Source organism: Talpa occidentalis, unplaced genomic scaffold (assembly GCF_014898055.3).
Source record: "Talpa occidentalis isolate TD23 unplaced genomic scaffold, MPIMG_talOcc4v2.1 talOcc4.13, whole genome shotgun sequence".
NCBI classification, from domain to species: Eukaryota; Metazoa; Chordata; class Mammalia; order Eulipotyphla; family Talpidae; genus Talpa; species Talpa occidentalis.
Genome location: NW_023601322.1, coordinates 76,792,786 through 76,819,319, shown reverse-complemented (window position 1 = coordinate 76,819,319; position 26,534 = coordinate 76,792,786). Strand labels below are relative to the sequence as shown.

The 26,534-nt window shown below is 36.7% G+C and overlaps 1 protein-coding gene and 1 long non-coding RNA gene across 2 annotated transcripts in view; one reads left to right on the top strand and one right to left on the bottom strand.

Moving 5' to 3' along the window:
* Positions 1–837: 837 nt before the first annotated feature.
* Positions 838–26,534, bottom strand: part of LOC129145640 (uncharacterized) — an 89,992-nt gene continuing 64,295 nt past the window's right edge. The window contains exon 3 of the long non-coding RNA XR_008551486.1: positions 838–1,061. This is a non-coding gene — a long non-coding RNA (uncharacterized LOC129145640). The remainder of the gene's footprint in view (positions 1,062–26,534) is intronic.
* Positions 24,314–26,534, top strand: part of ADAMTS19 (ADAM metallopeptidase with thrombospondin type 1 motif 19) — a 294,164-nt gene continuing 291,943 nt past the window's right edge. The window contains exon 1 of the mRNA XM_054694450.1: positions 24,314–24,368. The gene's annotated coding sequence lies outside the window, so the exon portion shown is untranslated. The remainder of the gene's footprint in view (positions 24,369–26,534) is intronic.

Genomic DNA, 26,534 nt, shown 5'->3' with positions numbered 1-26,534 from the left:
ACATTTTGACATTTTTTGAACAAACATCAGAATCTTAACTTTAGTAATGATTGACATTTGACACCCCCTTTACTAAATGGCAAAACAAGGAAGAATTATCAATTAGAAGATCAAGGAATTCCTTATCTGAACCTTTACAAATGGTATAGATTATATTTTTATAAAAAACTGAATACTATAGATGATAACAAAATATTTTGAAGATAATATTTTTTATTTATTTTTGCATAGAAAACTGGAGTATAGGTCAGAGGTACAGGGGGTGAGAAGATTCACCAGAGATAGAGTGGAGAGCAGAACAGGCAGATCTACTGAAGTACACTGTTGCGGGGAACAGTGGGCAAGACGGGAGTGGCTTGCTGCACCATATGTGGGTTAGCTCCCTGGCAGGGTATGGAACTCAAGGATTAGAGATTATAGTGCTGAGACTCAACCCCTAGGCCACCAGGGAGGCCAGAACATTATTTATTTAAATTTTAAAGATTTAGGGCCTTCCTGGTGGTGCAGCGGTTGAGCGCTGGGTTGCGAAGCTGCCCGCGGCATCTGCAGCGCCGGTTCGATCCCCGGCTGCTCCCCGGCCATCTGAGGAGGGTCCTACATGGCGCGCAGACCTCTCCTGCCGCCTGCTGCTCCCCTCAGCAGTGTACTTCGGTCCTTCTGCCTGCTCTGCTCCCTGCTCTGGCTCTGGTGAATTCTCTCACCCTCCCGCGCTTCTGACTGTACCCAGTGCATGTATAAACAAAAAAAAAAAAAACAAATAAATAAATAAAACATGCCTCTAAAAAAAAAAACTATAAATTTTAAAGATTTATTTATTTATACATACAAGAACTGGGGTATAAGCCAGAGGTGCTGAGGGTGAGAGGATTCACCAGAAACAGAGTGGGGGGCAGAAGAGGCAGATCTACTGAAACACACTGCTCAGCAGCTGGTGAGGCAGATGAGGTCTGCTGTGCCATGTGGGTTGCTGTCTGGCCGGCCAGGAATCCAACTCCTGCTGCAGTGGCTGGCCATAGCTTGATAGCGCTGTCTTTAACCACTGCACCTGGACCAGGGAGGCCCTGGAAGGTAACATTTTTTAATAATGACTTTGAGTTGTGCATATTTATGTAAGTGTCTTTAAATATATGATTGCAAAAAACAAAACAAAGGTTTTTGCTAAAGTGATCACAGATTTTATTTACTCTGACATAATCTGGATTTAGTTTGCTTTCATTGTGGTATAGTTCAAGCAGACACCAGGTATTTAATATAGAGTGAGTTAAACTTACTTTATGCTTCTCAGATCATTTGATGTTATTAGTAATACTCCATCAGTTATACTTCTGAAAGTTGCTCATTATCAACTTAAATCACACCACCATTATCTTCAAAACTACATAAATTACTGTCAGATTCAGGACTTCATAACTGAAGAGTTTTCATAACCAAGTTTTATTTCCAAATGATACATTATGAAAAAAGCTGTAGGCACAATTATTGAATTTTATATCCAGCAGACTGTAAGACCCACCAACTTCATGATTCTAACATAAACGAAAGAAAAAAAATCTCCCTGTAGCTAGTCATAGCTATTACAGATCATCACTAATACATAGTCACATATTATCACTAATTTAATTTAGGATTTTTAGGAACCTATCTAGATTATTTCCCAGAAGAATTCCAGATAGCACAAAATATAAATTGTTACGCTATGTGTTAACAATCACATAGTGTGAATAACTTGGGAATGTTGAATAATACAACAGATTTGTAGTCACTAAATATTATAATCTTCATAAAGTAGTTATTATCACCATTTTACATTATGAGGAAATGAACACCACAAATGTGAGACATTTCCAGGACATTTAGTGGTAGAGAAGTATTCAAGCTCAGACTGTGACTGTTAAGGGATAAAATTCCTTTCCTTTTGTTAAAAATTTCTTACAGAAAATTGATAACATTGTATGATAAATGCCTCCATAACGCCTATAAACAGTTGGAGATATTTGCTTTTTATATCTGTATATGCATTTGAAGATTCTCTAAACTTTTGAAATGGACAATGTGACATTTCATCCCTGCATACCTCAGCATGTATTTTTTCTAAAAGTGGCATTCTCTTGAATGTGTATACTATTGCCTACCTAAGAAAATGAGAGTAATTCCCTGATATTATCTGTAGCCAGTCTATACTATTTCCATCCTTTTCCTCTTAAGTGGATTTTGTATTTGGTTTGTTGGAATCAGTATCCTGTTGCAGTTAGTGCCTTGTGTGTGGCTGTTCTGGGAGACTCCCCTCCACACCACTACACAAAGCGGCCTTGAGTGTTTCTCAGATGGTTAGTAGGAGAATTCACAGAATTGCATTTCTAGTTTATCTTTACAAGTACAGAGCTGTGCTTGAATAAAACTGATCTGAATATTAACTACAATTCAGTCCATACTCCTAGATTTGTGACCTTTTTGATCTCTTTAATCTGTAATGTTTTCCATTTAATCTGGTAGTTCCGAGTATTAAAGGGATCTTGTCATCTCTGTGCTTAGCATAATCCCTCCTCTTGTGGCTACAGATTAGAGGGATATTACCTTGAATAAAAATTGTGCAAAAACCTGGGAGGAAATTTTCGAGTCTGCATGTGGTAATCTGAGTCAAATAGATGAGCCAAGGATATGGTGCTACTAGATAATCATATCGCTAAAGAAAAAAATTAGGAGGGAAACAGTCATTAAACAGTCATTAAATTCACAACACTGATCCAGATAGACAAGGTCATGAAGGGTGAAAAAATGCTTTTGTTGCTACCATGCTGGACTCATGTTTTGAATATATGAATTCTAATTTTGAAAATTTTTATCTTTAAAGATTCTGTACCTGGTGAGTCAAGAATGTAGCATTTCCCTGAATTAGACTGAGCTACTGTACCTCGGTTGACATTTCATTATGGAATAACATTTTTTCCTCTGTCCAACTGGCAATAGAAAAATATTTTAAACACAGTAAATTAATCACAACATTTGATAGAAAATTATATCAGAATGATGAGTTAGTCATTGAGCAAATAAGATTTCATTTTTTCCCCTCATGTGCTGTTGAATATTTGCAATGATGCTGTTCACTTAATCTTTTTACCCTGGGGTACTGTGTTGCACAATAAACTGAGCTGTAAACATTTAAGAATCACAAGATATTCTGCAGACATTTAAAATAAGTATATTGATGATTTAATTTGCCAATAAAAATAAAAATTATTTGTGAGACAGGGAATAAATTACCTTATAAAAATCTGTACCACAAACTGACTTTCAGGCAACCACAGAATTAGCTCAACTTGTTCTGTAACCCGATTGTAACTGATCTGTCAGCATGACACAGATCCAGAAGTTAGTTCTTACATAGGTATAAACAAAATATGTTAATTGCAAAATCAGGCACATATCTTCATAATTACATTGGCTCCATGAAAAGAAAGAAGTCACCTGTCACAAGCTTCTAAAATTCTTCCACCAAAAGCAAAGTAAAATATACACCACCAACTTTTAAAGATGTGTAGCTTTTTTGTGCTCTTACAGCCATTAAAATCATGAACTTAGCTGGCTTCACATGAATGTTGTTAAAGTATTATGAACGCTTATTTTTTGGAGCCCCCCACTATCTCATCAAAATGTGACATCTGGTCTTGTCATGGACACTATCGAGTGTTTCTCCAGATTGTTGGCCAGAACTCCAAAGTTCTCATTCCCCTCCTAGTTTTTCCTGCCAAGTCAGGGGAGGATTTCACAACCAAGGCAGTGCAAAACACTTTTTCTACTTTGAAGAATAAAAATAAATAAAACCCTCATAATGATGGAGAAGAGATGTTGCAAATTGCAGCAGGGACAGAATGGATATGGATGAACTACTAGCTCACTCACAACTTACTCTTGAGATGGGGTCTTCCAGAAATGGTTACTCAGACATGGTTATCTAGTTTTTTTCTCCTTGAAAGGGTCTGCAGCCAGGACATGTGATATAGTTGGGATTTTTGAGTGTGTAAATTTTTCTTTGGTTTCTTTTGTTTGTGAAATTTTATTAATTAGGTAAATTCTGGTCAGAATATTGAGTGATTTTTCAGTTGTCTTATAATTGTTATTTTCTGTTTTACTTTAAATTAGCATACTTAATTCTGGTGTTACTGCAAGAAAGAAAATAAATTATACAATTGGGAATGAACTCCAGTCCAATAAAATGTAAAGAGTAGCACAAACACCTGATGGTATCTTTCAGTTATTTTTTAAAGCCTCAGATTTTAAGGAAGGCATCATCAAAACTAATAAATTATAAAGTAAACAGAAAAAGATAATTAGAAATCTTCAAAATGAATACATACATATGAATACATACATATGTAATATGTATGTACAGCTTTTGGAATTAAAAATCTAAACATTGAAGAAATCTCAGAATGGTAACAACACCATGATAAAGTTTTTCTTTGTGAACTTTCTGTGTGTACTAGAAATGATTGTTATGTTATTTTGTCAGGTGTGGTCTGTAAGTGTCAATTAGGAAAATTTTGGTAGATTGTATAATTTAGAATAGTGTACTGATCTTCTCCTTATGATACCTATTGCTGAGAGATTTGTATATAAATCCAAGGTGTAAGCTTGGATTTTCCTCTCCACTATTGTCAGTTTTTGTTGTTTATTTCGAATCCCTATTTTTAGGTGCTTATTACCCTTTTAGAATATTTCTTTCTCTTATCCATGTATCATTATGAAATGTCCTTTTCTATTCCTGGCTATTTTCTTCTTTGAAAACTCTACTTGCTTTATGTTAAATAGTCATTCCAGATACCATTTTAGAATTTGTGTGGTATCTATTTTAATAAAAACATGAAATTCTGGTGTGGCTTATTGGAAAGTATGCATAGAACCAAGTTGTATAGGCCCATACTAACGTTTTAATCAGTCACTAGTTTACAAAATGCAAAGGTGGAATTTCATTAAAAAATTAAACAAGTAGAAAAAAATGCATAGTAATTAAGAGAGGAAGTGTGCTAAAAATTGTTGAAACTGGATGATGCTTCTATGGGAATTTATTATACCATTTCTCTAGATATTTGCTTTCCTCATTGAAAAGTTTAAAAAAATGGTAAAAGGAAGAAAATGAATTGCGGTAAGCAGAAAAAGCTTAATATAATTCAGTAGAGGGGAATGATTTTTAAATCGAACAAGGCAGATGTAACACAATTACTCACAAAAGAAAAAGAATAAAGAGATTGTAAAAGCAAGTTCAAAATAGTTTCTTTTGGTGAGGAATTGAAAATAAAGTACAGAAAAATAAAATAAAAATAAATAAAAATAAAGTATAGAAAAACATGAATAAATAGTGGTTAGTAAAATGAGGGTTCAAACTAATCCTAACTTGTGAGGGAAAAGTATAGGCTTTTTTTTTTTTTTTAAGGCTATTATTTATTTGTGTAGAAGAACTGGGGTGCAGGCCAGAGGTGTGGTTGGTGACAGGAGCCAACAGAGACAGAGTAGGGAGCAGAACAGGCTGATTTGCTGAAATACAGTGCTAAGTGGAGCAGCAGGTAAGACATGGAACTCAGGCCACCATGGTGATAGCACTGAGACTTAACCTCTAGGCCACCAGGAAGGCCCCAAAAAGTATAGGCTTTTGCTTAGAACTTAAAGCTCAGGCCTCCCTGGTGGTGCAAGGGGTTAAGCTCCATACTATGAAGCAATCGAAAGCTTCTGCAGCACGAGTTCGATTCCCAGCCAGGGAGCAACCCACATGGTATAGCAGACCTCTCCTGACTCACCCACTGCTCCCCTCAGCAGTGTATTTCAGTCAGTCTGTCTGTTCTGTTCCCCACTCTGTCTCTGGTGGGTCCTTTCACCCCCGTATCTCTGGCCTGTACCCTAGCTCTTGTATGCATAAATAAATAAATAAATCTTAAAAAAAAAGTGCACAGAAAATATAATTTAAAAAAAAGAACTTAAAGGTCAAGAAAAGTAAAAGTATGTAAACAAATATCCTCATTTATATTAACCTGTTTATTTTTACAAAAAGGAAATGTTCTTCCCTAAATGTAAAACAATGTGCCCAGTGGCTATTTGTCAGCTTTTCTTCATCCTAATTTCTTTGCCTCTCTCTACCATGTAACATCCATCGTAGAATTATTTTTACTGCTTTTCAAGTACATCGTGAGTATGTCATGATAGTAATCCAAAATGTAATCTAAGCACTTTAAAATTGTTAATGAGCTATAGAAATAGGATACAATATCTTAAATTTCCTAGGTGTGTTAGGGTGCCATTCCATCCTTGGCATTTTATTTCCTTGTGTGTTTGCAAGTAATTGTGAGTCATTCTGAGAGTCTGCTAAAAATAGATGAATTTTTTTTTTTTTGTCTCAAAACTAGTATTAATATACCTGGTTCAGATTAAATCTTGTTTTATGCCACAGTTGCTCTGTATGTCCTCTTTTGCTTTTTTTTTTTTTTTTTTTGCTTGCTACTAAATCCAGTATGGACTTTATGAAAATAGGAAAAAAGACAATGATTTTTGCCAGTTTTTGCCAGTTTCACTTTTCAATTAAATTTTATAGGCATGGGCCTCCCCTAGTGGCTTAGGCGGTTGAGAGCAGCACTGTGAAGATGTCCACCACCTCTGCAACACAGGTTTGATCCGGCCAGCCAGGTGGCGAGGGTCCCACGTGGTGCGGCAGACCTTTCCTGTCTCGCCTGCTGCTCCCCTCAGCAGTGTATTTCAGTCAGTCTGCCTGTTCTGTTCCCTACTCTGTCTCTGGTGAGTCCTCTCACCCTCCTGTGCATCTGGCCTGTACTCCAGTTCTTGTGTAAATAAATAAATAAATCTTAAAAAAATAAAATTTATAGCCATATAGAAACAAAAGATCTCAGAAATAAAACAGTTCAAAGCATCTTATACTAAGAGAGAATTCAGTAAGGGCAAGTGTATACTAATAAAGAAGAAAACAGGCCTAAATGCCAGTTTAAAGTATTTCAGAAAGTTAGAGAAAGTCTAACAAGTAAAAAGCAATAATTTCTAGGGAAAGAAGATAAATAGAACATTTTTAAATTACAAAAGGGAATGATTTTAATATGATGGTTTACATTCTGAAAATGGATTCATATAAAATCTTTCAAAACTGTGTGTTGATTTCATTCTCTAAATCCTGTAGTTCTCTGTCAAAATTGAATTATTTTGTGCGTGTTTCATATATATTTTGATAGTAGTATGCTTAATTTTTAGTATTTATTATTATTGGCAAATATTTTCTCCTTTCTCTTATTACTACCTTTCAATCTATAATCCTTACAATTCCTTTCTCAAAATATGCACAGAAATGCAAAGTTCTAATTCCTTCATTGTACAAGAACAGGTGTGTCCCACCCAGTCAGGTTTTTGTATTTTTATTACATAAGCACATGGCCATAAACACCACCTTGTATTTTTTTTTTTAAAGATTTATTTATTTATTTATTTATACAAGCACTGGGTACAGTCAGAAGTGCAGGAGGGTGAGAGAATTCACCAGAGGCAGAGCGGGGAACAGAACAGGCAGACAGACAAAATACACTGCTGAGGGGAGCAGCGGGCGTGGCAGGAAAGGTCTGCACGCCATGTAGGACCCTCGCCATGGCTGGGGATCGAACCAGCGCTGCAGAGGCTGTGGGCAGCTTCGCAGCCCAGTGCTCAACTGCTGCGCCACCAGGGGAGGCCCACCACCTTGTATTTTATGTACTTAAATATTTATTTATTCTCCAAATGTCAGTTGTCACACTTTATATGTTTTTTCAATCCATGTTTTGTTTTTTAGCTATGTCTGTCAAAACATGTATATTTAACAGATGTTTTATATTACTACAAACTGTCAACTATTGACAAATTTCTACCATTTGCTATCATATAGGTATGTCACAATGTATATTGGATAAGAGACTTTTAGATTATAAAACTAGATGTAGAACTGCTAGGCAAGAGGTTACGTTCATGTTGAACATACTTATATCAGTCATAATGTTCTGGAAGTTGATAGACTAATTGCTTTCTCACAAGCAGTAAAGTCTTTCTGTTTTCTTATATACATCTTTTCAATTTTTGCCAAACCTATGGGAGAGAAATAACTTTTTTTTGATATTTGAGATACAAAATTCTTAGTGAGGTTGAGTATATTTACAAAATTTGTTGTCATTTGAATTTAATTCATTTTTGATCACTATTAAATATAGTGGGTTTTTAAAAATTTCAATATTAAATCATACCCAGATATCTACACTATCCAGTTTGTCTCCTATGGGACAAATATTTGCTATAATATTATGAGATACTGCCATTTTATTTGTCTTACATTAAAAAATGTCCCTCGCTAAAGTGTATGTATTACTAAGGCAGACCACAGTAACCTTACTCTACTTTGTATTTTCATATCCATCATGCAAGGTACTCAATAGTTGTAATTATTGGTGGATCAGTAAACACATATAATCTTACTTTTTTCCTAACAGCCATTAACTGAACAACCAACGTTGGTCTTATGTGGGATCTCTGATTCACCCACCCACCCACTCACAAAAATTCTGCTTTCTTGGAGCTTCCCTTTTGTTTAGGTGCAGATTAAAAGACTGGAATGGGGCAATTTTAATAGCTAGTCATTGGAGCTGCATTTACAAGTCAATTTTGTTGTAACCAAACAAAATTAATATATTATCTTGCATTGTTAAGAATTTACACAAATTCAGAGGAGTTAAATTTGTGCCACAACATGTCTCTGGTGAGGGCATGCAAATGCAGTCCCAGACACACAACACCTGGATTAGATAAGACAAGAACTTGCAAGGTGCAAAGAGTTTTTGTTTGTATCCTTCCCCCCACCTCTCATTCCATTTGGCAATTATAGGAATACTATTAAGTTTCCAAAGGAAGGCTGTTACCTGGTGACGGGCACTGTGATCTTCGTAGTCAAACTTTCACCTTTTCCCCATTTCCACATACAGTCAGACACCCAGTAGGAAGCTTGTGCCTTGCTTGTACAATTTTCATTTTATCAATAAGTTCTGCTTCATGACTGTGATGGTATGAGAATATCTTTGTGGATATTATCACACAATTGGTATTTCTGTTCCCAAAAGAATTTGCTGTTTCTCAGTGATGGCAGATCTCTTCACCAAAGCTAGAAAGGGGTCATCAAGTATCCTGTATCTTACTGGAGTGCCAGGTACTTTGTGAATCTTATATTCCAGTTACTGCTTAGGGCCAGTTTTAGACTTCTTCCATATACATCAGTCTAACCTTCACAAATTACTGTGACAGAAACTTAAAATTGTTCACACCAGTGATAAAAAGATATTAGATGTAGATAGTGGAAAAGCCATATTTCTAAATTACCCTTAAAATGGGTGGGAAAATATTTAGGAAATTTTATAGTAGTTTACTAGGAAAATATTGGCTAGAATGTATTTGAGAATACTTTAATGCAATTTAGTTATTTATACCCACTTTTCTACACATAGCTGGCCTTCCATCAAACAATAAAACATATACTTCCACTCATTATAGAACAACTAACAAAGGTCCTTCAGCAAAGAAAGATGTTCTTAGCAGTGACTCAGAAAGGAGACACACAAAAATCTCAGTAGCCATTGTATCCATCACTGGAGAGCAGTGCTGGTACTCATTCAAGGGCAGATTAATTATTTCTAAATTTTGTCATGATATCACTGAATTTTCTCTAATGCAAATACCAAATTGCAAGATTAATCACCACCCCTTTATTATATAAAATAAGAAAGGAGGTAATTAGTTATTACATATTATGTGTGTGTATTTAAAGTATTCAGCTTATGTGTGTTTGTGTGTTAGGCATGTTAGCTGAGAGACTTTTAGGAAAAATCCATTTACTTTTCCTTTTATTAGAGGCTAAAAGACTTTTGTAAGTTCTGGCCATCTTCCTGCTAATGTCATATCTACCATAAATATGACCTGCAGGTTCCTTTTTCTCCTACTAGGGAAGAGATAATCCGCTTTATTTCCTATAAATGATGTAGTTAATCCTTTCTAAAATAGTTTTTCCATTTCTATATTGTTTGGGTGTTAAAAGGAATTTATCACTAATAATGATAGTGATGATTCTGTTACCAGTAACAAACCTAGATTTTTGAAGGCATGGAGAAAAGTACTCAAAAACATGTGAATTATGAACTGTTACTGTCTTATGAAAGAGGATACTGGGTTATAAAAGTTGGGTTTTGAAAAAGTTTCTCTTAATGATCTTTCAAAGATTGTTTTATTGAAAAAGCAATCTTCGTGATGTTGCAGATAGCTGCTGCATGCTGAGAAGGAAACTATTTCAAAAACTTTAAAATCTGACCACAGATTTTGGAGTAACATCACTATTTCCTTTTAAAATTCTATGCATGCCCATATGGGAATAAAAGAGAATATGGTCATCTGGGAAAAAATCTGATTTGGCCTAACCCTGGAGGATGACTGAAAGTAGGCCACCTAATTAATAGCTTTTGGGGCAACCTGCATTATTTTCTCTTAGAGGGAGGAAGGAAGGAATGAGGAATCACAACTGAAAATGTGCTTTAAAAAAAAAAAAAAGAAATTTACCTTTGTAGCTTCTGATCTTTATCGTGTGGGAAAATCCAAATACTGACTAATGCTATTGCTATTCTTTTCCCTATTGATCTAAGTACACAGTGTATGATTGAGGGAGATAGAAGCAGTGCTAATTTGTTAAATCAACCCCTACAATCTCCTAGGCACTATATGTAAGAAATTGGGGGTTTCTTCAGGTTTATTATGCTGAACCATTAATATATCAAGAAACTGACTTGATTTTTGATTCCTAAATCTAACAAGAACGCATACAAATCTCAAGAATAATTTTTATAGTCACAGTTTCACATTTTAGTTTTATTTGTAATTCTATTCGGTGAGAATGTGTAATCTACTCAGTGTCTGTTCTTTAGAAGGAAAGCATATTTACTTGCTTAAAAACCATATTTCTACTTAATGAGCTTTTAGGGAAACAGCTTGGGGAAGCAAAATTCTAGGAAACACAGTAAGAAACTAGTAAGTTTACATTCAAAGTAATTTTGCTTAAAAAAAAAAACTGTACGATTGCCAATTTGTTTTTCTCAAACAATGAAAAGAAATTTAAGATGAGGTGTTTCTCAACTGTGAGAGATTACTTAATGTTTTGAAAACAAAATATTTCTCTTTAGTTAGATTGATTTGTTAAAAGCAAACTTTCCTTGTTTTGTGCCCCGTGAGCTCAACCTTAACCTGTTAGCAAAATGGTAGTGAACCTTTGGCAAGATAATTACTTAGTACTTATACTGGCCAACTTCAGATCATTTGCAGTTGATATTTTAGTTAAAATTGAGGACTTTGAAAGCTGACAAACATTGTCTTTGATTTTAATTATCTTTCTTTTTTTAAAAAAAAATTTATTTATTTATGCATACAAGAACTGGGATACAGGCTAGAGGTGTGGGGGTTAAGAGGATTCACCAGAGACAGAGTGGGGAACAGAACAGGTAGCTTGACTGAAACATACTGCTGAGGGGGAGCAGCGGGTAAGACAGGAGAGGTCTGCTGCGCCACGTAGGTCACCTCCTTGGTTGTGGATCAAACTCGTGCTACATTTGCTGCGGATAGCTTCATAGTGCTGCGACCCTACCCCTTGCGCCACCCGGGAAGCCCCTTAATTTCGTTTCTATACAGCTTATTCATGCCTTACTGTATTATTAATACCTTTTCAATGTTATGCAAGTTGGGTAGCAAATAATAAACATAATTTAGTATACACATTATTTCATGCTGTACCATTAATGAATAAAAGGACTGATTTTAAATCATATTATTTTACATGGCCAGTGTCATCTACAGATGGGGGCAAAAACTTTTCTAAAACTTTTATAAAGAGTTTATTTGGGAGAGGATTTTATATATATATATATATATATTAATGAAATACCATTGTACTTCATTTTACATCTTTGTTAATATTTTAACAATATAGCATTTTTTCTCTTAGGTAGAGTCACCATAGCTCTCCCACCACCAAAGCACCCATAGCCCACTGTGCTCCCAACCCACCTTGTTCTTGCACCTCCTTCTCCCAAGGTGTCTCAGTTCTCTCATCAGCTTTCAAGGGTTAGTTTATTCGTTTGGATTTATCTTACTCTTTCTTTGGTTTCTCTATATTCCACATATCATCTGGTATTGGTCTTTCTCACACAGAAAGATTTTAAAAATAATTCTGAAATACCTCATGAGCATGAAGTGTCTAATACACAATGTGCTGAGGTCAGAGATACAAGGTGAATAAGACATTGTCTGTACCCACCAGGAGTCAAATTCATTACTGTGTACAGGAAAAATTTGAAGGCAGATACACCAGAAATAAAGCCACGCATCGGGTACCACAGGCATTAGTCCACCACTCACCTTCCACTCCACACATATATTCTGCTGATGTTTCTAGCAAAAACATCTTTTGATCAAATAACCTGTTGGCTTAATTCTTAAGCCTTAGAATAGATATGTTTGCACACTGTATGTTATTTCTGTGCATTTTGGGGATATACTTAAATGTATATATGAGTGAATAGGTCATAGTTTAATTTTTTTAAATAGCAGTATATTTTTTGATAAGTAGAATTACAGAAATTTTTACATCATTGCTGTTATGATCCACAATGGTAGAAATAAGAATGGAGTTAGATAAAGAAAAGACAGGGTGTCATCTCTCTTGCATCTTACATTTCACATGTACTTTTGGTCTTCTATACAGCAATGCGTATACACACACACAGAGAATTGATGAAGTAGTAAAACTGACATAGTGAAAACAGTTATGAGTGTTTTCACATATACCCACCATGAGAATTAACTGGGTGCTTTTTATTATGAAGTGACAAAATAATTTTAAAGTTTTGTTTTTTTTTTTAAAGATTTATTTATTTATTTATTTATACAAGCACTGGGTACAGTCAGAAGCATGGTGAGAGAATTCACCAGAGCCAGAGCAGGGAGCAGAGCAGGCAGAAGGACTGAAGTACACTGCTGAGGGGAGCAGCGGATGGCAGGAGAGGTCTGCGCACCATGTGGGACCCTCCTCCAGTGGCCGGGGAGCAGCCAGGGATCGAACTGGTGCTGTAGAGGCTGTGGGCAGCTTTGCAACCCAGTGCTCAACCGCTGTGCCACCGGGGAGGCCCCTTAAAGTTTTATCTCATAAGACACAAAAGATCTTAAAATCAAAAGTAGCATTGTAAATGCTACAAGATTTGTTTGTTCCTGGCAAGTACTAGCCTGGTTAAAAGTTTACCACCTTGAGTATAAATGTAGAATGCTAACTTGGTAATATATATAGTATATTAGTAAAGATAATTTTACAGTATTAAAAAAGAAGCTTATAATTTATCCATGTTAGGATGGCTATAATGTGATTCTACTTACCAACTTTTGTAAAATTGGGGCCTCCCTGGTGGCACAAGGGGTTAAGCATAGCACTGTGAAGCTGTGTGCAGCCTCTGCAGCATAAGTTCGATTCTGGCGGCCAGGGAGCTACCCACTTGCTGCAGCAGACCTCTCGTGTCTCGCCTGCTGCTCCCCTCAGCAGTGTATTTCATTCAGTCCTCTTGTTCTGCTCCCCACTCTGTCTCTGGTGAATCTGCTAATTCCCTGCACCTCTAGCCTTACTCCAGCTCCTGTATGCCTAAATAAATAAATCTTAAAAAAAAAAAAAAACTTTTGTAAAATCTAGATGTTTTTTATATCCTATCTTATTTCTGCATATCAATTCTTTACTCATTCTTAGGTTCAAAGATTACCATTCTTCACAACAATTTAAATGGGTGCCCTATAAGGAACACATCTTATATACCATTTCTATGAATGGGGGACATGTAATATTTTGAAAGGTGTGTATACATTCTGTTTTGAACAGTTATCAGACACTACAGCTATGCCACTTGATAGCTGTGTTGGGTGTAGTGTTTATTTGCCTCTCCAGAGTCTTCCTTTCTTTTCTTTTCTCTTCTCTTCTCTTCTCTTCTCTTCTCTTCTCTTCTCTTCTCTTCTCTTCTCTTCTCTTCTCTTCTCTTCTCTTCTCTTCTCTTCTCTTCTCTTCTCTTCTCTTCTCTTCTCTTTTCTTTTTTATTTTAAAGATTTATTTATTTATTTATACATACAAGCACTGGGTACAGTCAGAGGCGCAGGAGGGTGAGAGAATTCACCAGAGCGGGAAGCAGAACAGGCAGACTGACGAAGTACACTGCTGAGGGGAGCAGCAGGTGCAGGTGCTGCAGGAGAGGTCTGCACGCCATGTGGGACCCTCACTGGCAGCTGGGGATCGAACCTAACCAGGCACTGCAGAGGCTGCTGGCAGCTTTGCAGCCCAGCACTCAACCGCTGCGCCACTGGGGAGGCCCCAGAGGCTTCCTTTCTTGATTTCCATATATGCAGTTATTCTATACATATGTTATTTGAAACCAGGGTTTTCATCTCTTCTTTACTCATTTTTCACTGATTCCTTCTACTTCTTAGGAATTAACCTGCCCTTAGAGAACAAATGTTTTCTACCTGTTCATGGAAACTCTTCCCTAGGCATAATGGCCAAAAGGTAACATTTGGTCTCCAGTTCTCAGGTCATGGATACAATTCCATTGAGAGGGTCAGTTCTTTGCCTTTTTCATCTTTCCTAGCCCTGTGTTAGAGAAAATGTATTCCTAGCAGTTAAAATCAAGAGGATTAAGGTTCCAACTCAATGAAGAGAAGGCCTAGTTCAGGTGTGGCAGACTGGTATGCTGATTACCTAACCCAGCTCATTTGTAGATCACAAGTTCCATACATGAGGGACAAACTGAGGAAATGAAAGGCTGCCTCCCTTCTCAGTAGCTAGTCGTAGAACAGGGTATCACTGTAGGAGGGTGGGCTGTTTTCTCACCTAGCTTCTGCACAGTGAGTGGCAGCTTATATATAACTTCATGATATAATAGCAAAACAACGGAACAGAGAATCCAAATATTTAAATATTTCTTTTTTTTTTTTTATAGAGGCATGTTTTATTTATTTATTTATTTGTTTGTTTGTTTGTTTTGTTTATACATGCACTGGGTACAGTCAGAAGCGCGGGAGGGTGAGAGAATTCACCAGAGCCAGAGCAGGGAGCAGAGCAGGCAGAAGGACCGAAGCACACTGCCGAGGGGTGCAGCGGGCGGCAGGAGAGGTCTGCGCGCCATGTGGGACCCTCCTCCGGTGGCCGGGGAGCAGCCGGGGATCGAACTGGCGCTGCAGAGGCCGCGGGCAGCCTCGGAACCCAGCACTCAACCACTGCGCCACCGGGGAGGCCCGAGAATCCAAATATTTAACAGAAAGAACCAAGAACAGAGATAGCTGAGAAGAGTCCTCCTCAGTGCACAGTCATCGTGGAGGTAAGAAGGCTGTGTCCAAGCGCAGCATGCAAGGACGGTGAGAGGAGAACACAAGGCATACTTGAAAATATTTCTTGGACAAGGACTTATCAAATCAGGGAGGAAATCTTCACTGACACAAGTTGTTAAAATACTCCTCTGATCCAAACACTGACTGATGAAGAAGGTACAATAATACAGAGATAACTCCAGGAAGGCAGGTTTTAAAATAAAAAGACTTGCATCCCTGGCAGTCAGAAAATTGTGTGTATGTTTAGTCTGTACCCTGTCAGTGACTGAAGAGGTGAAATCCAAGTTACTTGCCCACTAAACATCGAGTCATAAACTCCTTGAACTATATAGTCTCCAAACCATATTCACATTCAGTGGTAAGGATGAGCGTTTAACTGGCTACAGGGGCTTAAGTATAATTGGCTAACACCAACTAGTCACTAGCTAGCCAGAGTGAAAAAAATAGGAAGCAGAGTTTGAGCATGGACATCAGAGGTTGTACACTGCAGTGAAATAGGCTGCACAGAATTCATTCAGCCAAGTCAAATGGCCAACAGGCATATGAAAAAATGTTCAACATCACTTGTCATCAGGGAAATGCAAATCAAAACTACCATGAGATACCATCTTACACCAGTGAGAATGGCACATATTAAAAAAACTAGCAACAACAAATGTTGGCGAGGGTGTGGAGAAAAAGGAACTCTTCTGCACTGTTGGTGGGAGTGCAAACTGGTCCAAGCACTATGGAAAGCTGTGTGGAGATTTCTGGACATACTAAACATAGAACTTCCATATGATCCAGCAATTCCACTCCTAGGTATTTACCCAAAAGACACAAAAACATCAATTCCAAAGAGCACCTGCACCCCTATGTTTACAGCAGCACTGTTTACAATAGCTAAGCTTTGGAAACAACCCAAATGCCCAAAAATAGATGACTGGATCAAGAAGATGTGGTACATATATACCATGGAATATTACTCAGCATTCAAAAAAGATAAACACATGCAATTTGCAGTAACATGGATGGCGCTGGAAGGGATCATGCTCAGCGAAATAAGCCAAAAAGAAAAAGAAAAATACCGGATGGTCTCACTCATAACAGGAATCTAGAAAACTTAAATAAGGGACCAGGAAAATGAATAACTTTAAGAAAGTGAAAATCAAAATCAACAAAAAACTATGAACCAGAGACACTTTTAGGGGGCGGGGGCGGGAGGGGAGGGATTGGGGTCAGAATGGGGGGGCTGCAATTGTATGGGGAATATAACAATAAAATTTATTATTTAAAAAAAAAAAAAGAAAAAAGAAAAAAAAAGGCCAGTAAACTACAATGTGAATTCCAACACCAGGAGCAATACTCTGTAGTGTTACAATAAATATAAATTACCTAAATGTTAACTGTTTTCAAAATAAAATTTTCATCCTCTGAAAAATGATAGCAGCTGAAGGAATAGAGAACAGGAATTGCATTCAAGAGGAATTCAGGAGGTGGAATTCTTAGAACTCGATGAGGATTATTACTAATGTGAGATCTTGGCCTCCCTGGTGGCCTGGGGGTTAAGTCTCAGCGCTATCAGGACTACTTCCTGAGTTTCATTCCCTGCCAAAGAGCTAACCCAAATATGGCACAGCAGACCTCTCCTGTATTTCCTGCTGCTCGCCTTAGCAGTGTATTTCAGTGGATCCACCTGTTCTGCTCCCCACTTTCTCTGGTGAATCCTCTCAACCCCTGCACCTCTGTCCTACTCCCAGCTCTTCCTCACAAAAATAAACAAACAAAATCTTTTAAAAAATAATGTGGGATCTATAATGATTCACAGTTTCCTCTCTGCAGTGAGTAAAACAGAATGTTCTCAGATATTAGAGGAAAGGAGGCTCATACAGGGAAGGTAGACTCTAAGTTTTTGCATGCACTAAGTGTGATGTGACTCTGGGGTATCCTAGGGAAAAGGTCAAACAAATCTTATTCTCTAAATCCAATTCAGTGAAATCATAATTGCACACAAAATTCATGACAGGCCCTCTAACAGACACCTAACAGTGGCTTCAGCCAGTCTTGTGTCTTTGAACAGTCAGAAGTAAGTAGTATCAGGCTTAATTTGTTTGTGCAATGAGGTTAGCAAGGAAGAACCCAGCTTTTTATACCTTTCTTGTCCGCCATTATTTGTATTTGAGTCGTGTCTCCCCTTGGTCGCAGATGGATCTGCACTTAAGAATCATATCCTTACTTGATAGCACCTCAGTGAGGAAGAATTTAAAGGAATTCTCTTGACTTCACTCTGACCTTTTGTTTTTCTCAGAACTGCTTATGGTTGTCCTTACACTTTACAATCGAGGAATAGGTTCAAGTTCCATTCCTCACTGCCAGTGATGCCATGAGAACTGGCCTGGACCCTGGGGCTAGGCACACTGATGCCCAAACAAAACCAAGGTTTCATTGATACAAAAGAGAGAATAGCTACTGGCTAAACAAAGACATTATTTGACAGTTTTGGTCTTGTCAATAAGTGTAATTTGATTCATATCAACCATCACACATCTCCAGTGGCTGGGATATTAAAATGAGACGAGTCATAGTCCTTGTACTTAAAGAACTCACTGTCTTTTGATGTATTTAGAAAAGTAAATAATTAGTTTATTGTGATAAAGTTCATTTAAAAAGTGATAATGGAATGGCATGTGATAGTGAGGAGAAAGGGGCCCAACACATGTAAGGAAAAGGGAAATACATTTACATTTCCTGAACTTCAACTCTGTGATAATTTCGTAAAGTTATTCTAATTAAATGTGTTGCATGAAAAAGAAAACATAACAGATGCCATTTCAACAGTTGAGATAGTTCATAGTCACACTTAATAGCCATTGAATGTAGACCCAAGGCTTGTATACCTTCCATCAGGTATCAATTCATATGCTAAAAAATGACACCATTTAATCTTGTCTACTTGCCTAACCAGATGCCTGTCCTCCATTTTAAAAAACCTTTTCATTGTAATGTATATATAAACATTTTTGATAGACTTAATCTTTCAGAACAGATCAAATTGGATTTCATGTAATTGGATTTTGGTCATATCCAGTAAATCCACCAACAGCATATAATGCTATGCTATTCATTCCGCATTGGAATAATTAAAGGAAGCTATGTTTTTCAGATATAGGACTTCATATAGATGGAGAAAGACACATTGTCATAAACTGAAATGATCTTGAAGTTTTCTGCCATTTACTTCAAAAATACTATCCTGTTGAAAGACTACTCTTTTAAAACGAAGAAAAGGTTATGTTAATTGGGGGAGCTATTTTGTAATGCCAATTACATCAACACACTGTGTTTATTCTTAGTGTATAATATTCACCAGATTTTCTAAATCCCACAGAAAAAGTTCTGAAGGAAGAGAAAAGGTCCACCCTAATTAGAAGCTGGTTGATGAGCGGAATTTAAGGGGGATTAACTATCCAAAGGACTAAGTTCTCATTCTGTTTTAGCTTCAAAAGGAGTTTCAAGCAAATAAGACAAGTAGAATGAGGAGAAGGGAAATGGAATCTGGCTCCATTTGTCATCTTTCTGAAGGCACAGAAAGAATATGTGACTGCCTCAGGCAAGATAATTAGAATGGTTGGGTTGCAGACTTGAAGCCATAACATTGGCTATTTCACTTTCAGCTTATCTTAAAAGTTAAGATTAAAATGTCTTTTGGGGGCAAAATCTTCAAAACAGCAGACACTTTACATGCTTTCCCCAAATCATTAGCATATGTATTTTCATTGTTCTGAAATTCTCAGAAAATATTTGGTGTTACAGTAATACACCATGCTGTTCTGTTAATAAAAGTGTACTAACTTGGAAGATACTATATGCTAATCATGTGTATTTTTATTTTAGAGTAGATGTTTCAAGCTACTAGAAAATTCATTGCTTTCATGTAACATTGAAGCGTTTCAATTGTAAAATTATTTTTAAATAGGAAAACTGCATAGCATCTAAGCAAAAACAGTTTTTAAAAAGATTAATTTCAAACATTATGTTCAACTCATTTACAAGGTCTTCATTGTATTTTTCAGAAGACCTCAGTACTTCCCTTAAAGGGAGATAATACATAAATTTTAGACTTCTGACAGAGAATACATATTCCAAGTTACTTCTGTTGAACATTTTTCTTGTAGAAATTCTTATAGTAACTATTGTAAATACCCCGTACTATTTTCAGACCCTGTGTCAATCCAGAATATTAAATTTACCTCAATAATATTGGCTTATGATTAAACCCTTGCTAAACTTGGTGGCAAATAGATTTAAAGTTTCAATATTTTAAAATATGATTCCACTTTCCCATTTGATGTGTTAGTATTCATTGTTTTTAAATAAATTGAGGGTCTCCCTGGTGGCACAGGTGGTTGATCACAGTGCTGTGAAGCTGTCCATAGTCTCTGCAGTGCGAGTTCCATCCCAGTCGGCAGGGAAATACCCACATGGCACTGCAGACCTCTCCTGTCTCACACACTGCTGCCCTCAGCAGTGTATTTCTTTCACTCTGCCTGTTCTCTTCTCTGCTGTCTTTGGTGAATCCTCTTACCCTCCTGCACATCTGGTCTGTACCTCAGTTTTTGTATAAATAAAAATCTTTAAAAAAAAGAGCTAATGCTCTTCAGAAAAAAAAAATGTTAAAAGCAGTAACATTTTATGAAAAAAAAATGCCTTTTATGAAAAAAAATTAACAGGGCAAGTAGGTACATTACATAAATACTATGTATTCTTTTTTTAAAAAAAATATTTTTTTTTACATCATTGTTCATTTTTAAACAATATTTGCTTCCCTCCACTCCCTCAGGTGTATTCCCAATAAAGTTTCCTTCACCAATGCACCCGTGCACCATCACCTCAGTCCCCTGTGCTCTTCCCTCCCTCCTCCTGATCCCTCTCCTTCCTCCTCCCTTGCAGTTGTCTCTGATTTATAATTGTTTTTACTTTGTTGTGTTTTGTACTGTTATTATTTTTTTACACTGATGTCTATATTCCTGCTACAAGTGAAACCATCCAATATCTAGTCAAGAAATGGGCAGAAGAACTTAAAAGGCATTTCTCCAAAGAGGAAATGCAAATGGCCAACAGGCATATGAAAAAATGTTCAACATCCCTTATCAGGGAAATGCAAATCAAAACCACATTGAGATACCACCTTACACCAGTAAGAATGGCACATGTCAAAAAAACAAGCAACAACAAATGTTGGTGAGGATGTGGTGAAAAAGGAACTCTCCTACACTGCTGGTGGGAGTGCAAACTGGTCCAACCACTATGGAAAGCTGTCTGGAGCTTCCTCAGTCTGCTAAAAATGGGCCCCCAGCCACACTGAGAAGTGCATCCCACACAGCTTAATATTGATTCCTAGTAGACTGTGCCCTAATCTGGGCCTCCCAGTGCCATGCCCTACATAGGGAACCCTTAGCAACCCTCAGGAATCTTCAGCAACCCTCTCCCCTCCTGGCCACCAGAAACAGGCCCCTAGCCTGTGTTCCTAGGAGTCACTACCTCTTTTTTTTTTAAATTTTTTTTTTTTTATAAAGGGGGCTTACAGGGCTTCCCAGGTGGCGCAGCAGTTGAGCGCTGGTCTGAGAGGCTGCCCACAGCCTCTGCAGCACCAGTTTGATCCCCAGCCACTGGCGAGGGTCCCACATGGTGCACAGACCTCTCCTGCCGTACTGGCTGCTTCCCTCAGTAGTGTACTTCATCAGTCTGCCTGTTCTTCTCCCTGCTCTGGCTCTGGTGAATTCTCTCATCTTCCCACATTTCTGACTGTGCCCAGTGCTTGTATAAATAAATAAATAAAAATCTTAAAAATAAATAAAGAGGGCTCACATAGTTCGTTGTACTTGTAAATGAATATTATGAAAAGTAATAGTTTAGAAACTTAAAAATTAATGTAGATGAGACCGTAGAGTTAGCTGAGCTTTGAGCACAGGCATTGCTTTTTAAAAATTGCTTAGTGATAATCTTGGGAAAGGACTTTCATAGATTAAAATTCCTTTAAGATTGTTAGTGAGGTTATTTAATTTTTCTTCAGTACTGACCTAGCCATGCCCTATATGAGAAATCAGTGACTACATTACTAAATACATGGAATCTTATCAGAAGTTTTATTAATAAGCATCGTTTCTTTTTTCCTTTTCATGAGATAAAAAGTGAACTTAATAACAAATCTTTGAGTGTTTGAAAGGTACTGTGGTAAACAATGAAAAGATATGCTATACAGCAAAACAGACTACCCTCCTAAGCCTTACAACTCTTAAGTTTTTATTGAAGGATCTATTAATTTTTCGGTGTATTTGAAAATATCTTTCCCTTGACATTGTCTCTTGGAAAAATTGTCTTTATTTTCAAATTGAAAACTTAATTATCACTTCAAAAAGTAGTATCTAATAATAAAATATCAGTAAATTTATTGGTATGTGCAAATGTCACAGGTAATATAGCCCACAACATTACCTGGTTTAAACTGAGTTCCTATTTTACAGATGATAGGTTTAGGCTGTGAATTTCACCAAGGGAAACAAAACAAAGCCAGGATGAAATATAAATTAATTGCAAATCAGTACAATTAAACTCTGCATGTTAACAACACAACTTTTTATCTTGGCGTCTGTAATTTCAATACTGATTTTAAAAATTATTGTGGAATTCATTTATATCTCAGTTTTTTAAACTGGGCTTCCTTATGCAAATAATCCCTCTGAATTGAAATTCTTTAAAACAGGAATAGCAGTTCCAACCTCATAAGCTTGTTGGCAAGATTATACCACTTTAGGACTTGAAATGAACTCACATTTGAGGTGCAATCAAGAAACCTGTCAAATGTTTTAAATATTTTAAGTTTGTGATAGTAGAAAAATACATATACACATGTATTTATAAGTTTATAAATATGTGTATTTTTCTGGGAAGGATTGCATATTTCTATAATGTGTATATTTTGTAAAGTTTATATATAAATTAGATAGTTGCACAACCCACTAATTTTCAGTGGATTGTTGATACTGGAAATTGTTATTTTTGGTGATTTCCTCTGAGTTAGAGGTTTCTAGAGTGGTTTAATTTTATTTGGGAGAATATGAGGAAAAAATACTCTTAGCTTTTGATAAGACTTTCATACAGTATCCTTGAACTATTTTATCATGTCTTCTTGCCACAAGGTGGGGTCAGAGATGGTAAGTGGTATTACTAGATTTATGAGTTGACTTTTTAGCTTATTGAAAGTCACTTGTGTTGATATCTCCATAACTGAGAAATTGGGCCATAACTATATGAAATTGGGCCTAGGAAGTTCTACATTGTGTTAAATTTGGCATACTTTAATATGTGGAATTCCATTTGGGTGAAGGTGGAGGCTAATGTAGAGTTGGTATAGGCAAAATATTATATAAAGGCTCAGATAATAAGCAGTTTGACTTCTGGGACATAAGGTCCCCTCTGTAATTCAACTCTGCTGCTGTATTTAAAAGTGACCAAAGACAATCTTTAAAAAAGTTGGTCCAGTACACCTTGATTTACAGAATGGTTGTTATTTCTGCTTGAGTCACTGTTCCCCAACTGTATAGACCGTGGACTATTCAAGTGAGTGATAGTGCTTGGTAGAGTTTATGAATGACAGTAACTCTAAAGGTATTTGAAATTGAGCTCACTTTTGCTATTCTCAAAAATGTAAGCTTTTCAGGAGGGAAGACTCGATCCATCCTGAAAACACTCAGAATACCACCACAGTACACTCAGTCCATTGCAGTGGGTATTGCTATGGGGTTCAGGTGAAGATAATTATATGGAACCTGCAGTGTGACTTTTTTGCTCATGCCCCACCTTCAAAATTGTACTAGAATTTATGCTCTTGACAGGTGGGGCATGCGTAAAGACCATCTAGACGCAATTCTGTGTGTCGCTGGATTGTATACCTAAAGACAGAAATAGGGAATTATTAATCTGGCTATTCCGTTACAGATTTTACTTCATCCTCAAAATACAATATCATAACAAGAGGTAAGTCAATCCAAATGACAAAGCTGTTTACCTTCACTAAAAGTTGCCAACTGACTAGAGAGAGTAAGTTGATATATAAATAGACTGTAGCTATGTCTCTGGGTGTTCATGATCTCCATAATTTAAAAAAAGTAAAAATGTAGATGTGAGTGTGACTTTAGAACAGTTGCCAGTTTGTTCCACTGTGGGGATTTCATGTAATATCTTACCAAGATTATGCATGACCTCCCCTGCTACAACCAGATAACCTTCCTAAACATGCTGGTGGTTATTTTAATGTAGTGTATATCCAGATCACTCCAACATTTTTTATCTGATGTTGAGGCTGAATTGTGCCATTCCACAATGTTCTCTTTGAACTTCTCTAAAGTCTTGGTTTGCTGGGGTGTTACAACACAGTTAGAAAGAATGGCCTGCTCAGTGTAATACTGAGTGTGTTCCTCCTAGCCTCTAGGTCATTTTGGTTTTAATGATTATTCTAAATACCTTTTTAATAGGAATTTTGTTGTTTTATATATATTTAGATGTATTATTGTATAAAGTTATTACAGGAAATCACTTTGCAGCCTTGACATGTGTGGAAGTTTGTCCACTGTTTTAGGAATCCTTCTGAGATTGAGAAGATTTACTATTTCCAAAGCATCTCAAGGTCATGAACACCCAGAGGTGTAGCTACAGTCTGTTTATAAATCAACTTACTTTCTCTAGCCAGTTGGCAACTTTTAGTGAAGGCAAACAACTTTGTCATTTGAATTGGTTTACCTCTTGTTGCAAGATTGTATTTTAAGGATGAAGTAAAATCTGCAATGGAATAACCAGACTAATCATTTCCTATTTCTGTCTTTAGGTATACAATCCAGCAAACACTCAGAATCGAGCCTAGATGGTCAAAGGAGTTTCTGGTAAGTGAACACAGGGCTCTGAGAGTTCTGAGACAGATGCTAAACCATTGTTTAATTTTTATGATAAGGATAGAGGTGTTTTTTGTGTATTTCTGTGATGAATAGTATAAATAATATAAAGAATTCTTTATAAAGAATACAAAGAAAAACACATTCATGGAATGGAAGCCAGCTTGTGATTAACTATTTTTCTGTAAGTCACAAAATTTATTCAGTCAGAAGATCAATAGGTTCATAGAAGATTCCAAAATTTTGTCAGCAGAAATTTTTGTTTTATGGCAGCTTCTATAGAATTGAGGAAGGATCGATTAGTCTTTGTTGATGGGTCAAGAGAAAGACAATAATGAATTACAAGCCTGACAACATGCTTTATGAATGCCTGAAGAGAAAGGTTAGTAGAGCCAGGCAAACCTAGAATTGGGAGTTGTTAGAGCAAACTTCAGTTTGCAAAGAACAGTCCCATTTGGGGAATATACTGAGAGAAAATTATTTCAGAGTAGGTGGGAACCCAAAGTCTGAAAAAGCAGATGGGAACTAGAATTCTCCAGAGTTGTCTTTATTATATGCTTAGAAAAGCTTTTCAAAGATTTATGGTCAGTTAGAGGTAAGAGACTTACCTCCCTGAGATTTATTATATTTCAAGCTAGGTGACAAACTATGGTTTTTTCCCTGGTACTTTGTGTTCCTTTTTGGTGATAGATGAGTTTTGGAGCTTTCTTTATCTTCTGAGTTTTGCAGCAGATAATCCACAGTTAGCTAATGTACTTGAAAATATGTAATTAGGTGCCAATTTTCCCTCACACAGAAGATGAAGTTGTTTATAAAACCATTTATGCTATTTGTCAATTAAGACATTATAGGACATTCTAACAAAGTGATGATGAGTCAGCCTCTTGTTTATGCATGAATATGTATTATATTTGCATTTTAACAGTGGCAGTCCATGACTGTCTCGTGCTCACTGATGAGTCATTTTCTTGATTAATCATGTTAGGCCTGTTTGTAATCTGAACAACAAAACTATGTGATGGATAGCTGAACTCAATGGTTTAAGACAAGAGCAGATGTTAGAGTTTACATTCAGCCTATTAAGAGGTAACTAAATAGTAAGTGATCTGCCTAGTCTTTTTGAAGCAGTGTTTCAAGTAGTTTTGCTTTATTAATGTTAAACTTTCTGCTCTAAGAAAAAATATGTTGCTGCTTTTTGTTACATTTGCACTGGAAAATGAATGACAATTGTCCTTTATAAATTGTCTTCGTTCAACTCCAATCAGGTTGTCTATAAAGTCAAATTTTGGCTATAGAAGGCTTTCTTTCCAGAGACTTCGATTTTGCACAATGAAAATGTGATCCAAGTCATAACCTTGTCCTGATTATTTCATTTGAGTTGATGTTACAATCTCTACCATGATGGCATGTGTCTCTATCATCTGCATATATGTACCACATGATTGTTGAGACAGGATGAGTCATGTAACTCAAGTAGATGCAACCTGCCTGTCAGCATAGTGGGCTCAGTGTTCACTTAGTGAATGGTCTTAGCTTTCATGATGTTCTAGTTCATTAGTGACCATGACATCAGAGACCTTTATCTTTTTTCTTTTTTTTTCTTTTTTACATCATTGTTCATTTTTAAACAATATTTGCTTCCTCCCACCCCCTCAGGTGTAGTCGCCATAGTTTCCTTCACCAATGCACCCGTGCACCATCACCTCAGTCCCCTGTGCTCTTCCCTCCCTCTTATCCCTCTCCCTCCTCCTCCCCTGCAATATGTCTCTGATTTATAATTGTCTGTTTTTGCTTTGTTATGTTTTGTACTGTTGTTATTTTGTTACACTGATGTCTTATTTGGTTTCCCTATATTCCTGCTGTAAGTGAAACGATCCGATATTTTTCTTTTTCCTCCTGGCTTATTTCACTGAGCATAATTCCTTCTAGGTCCATCTACGTTGCTGTGAATGGCATGTGTTTATCTTTCTGATTGCTGAATAATATTCCATTGTGTATATATGCCACATCTTCTTGATCCAATCATCTATTTGGGGGCATTTGGGTTCTTTGCAGGTTTTACCTATTGTAAATAGAGCTGCAATAAGCATAGAGGTGCAGGTGTCTTTTTGAAGCAATGTTTTTGTGTCCTTTGGGTAGATCCCTAGTAGTGCAATT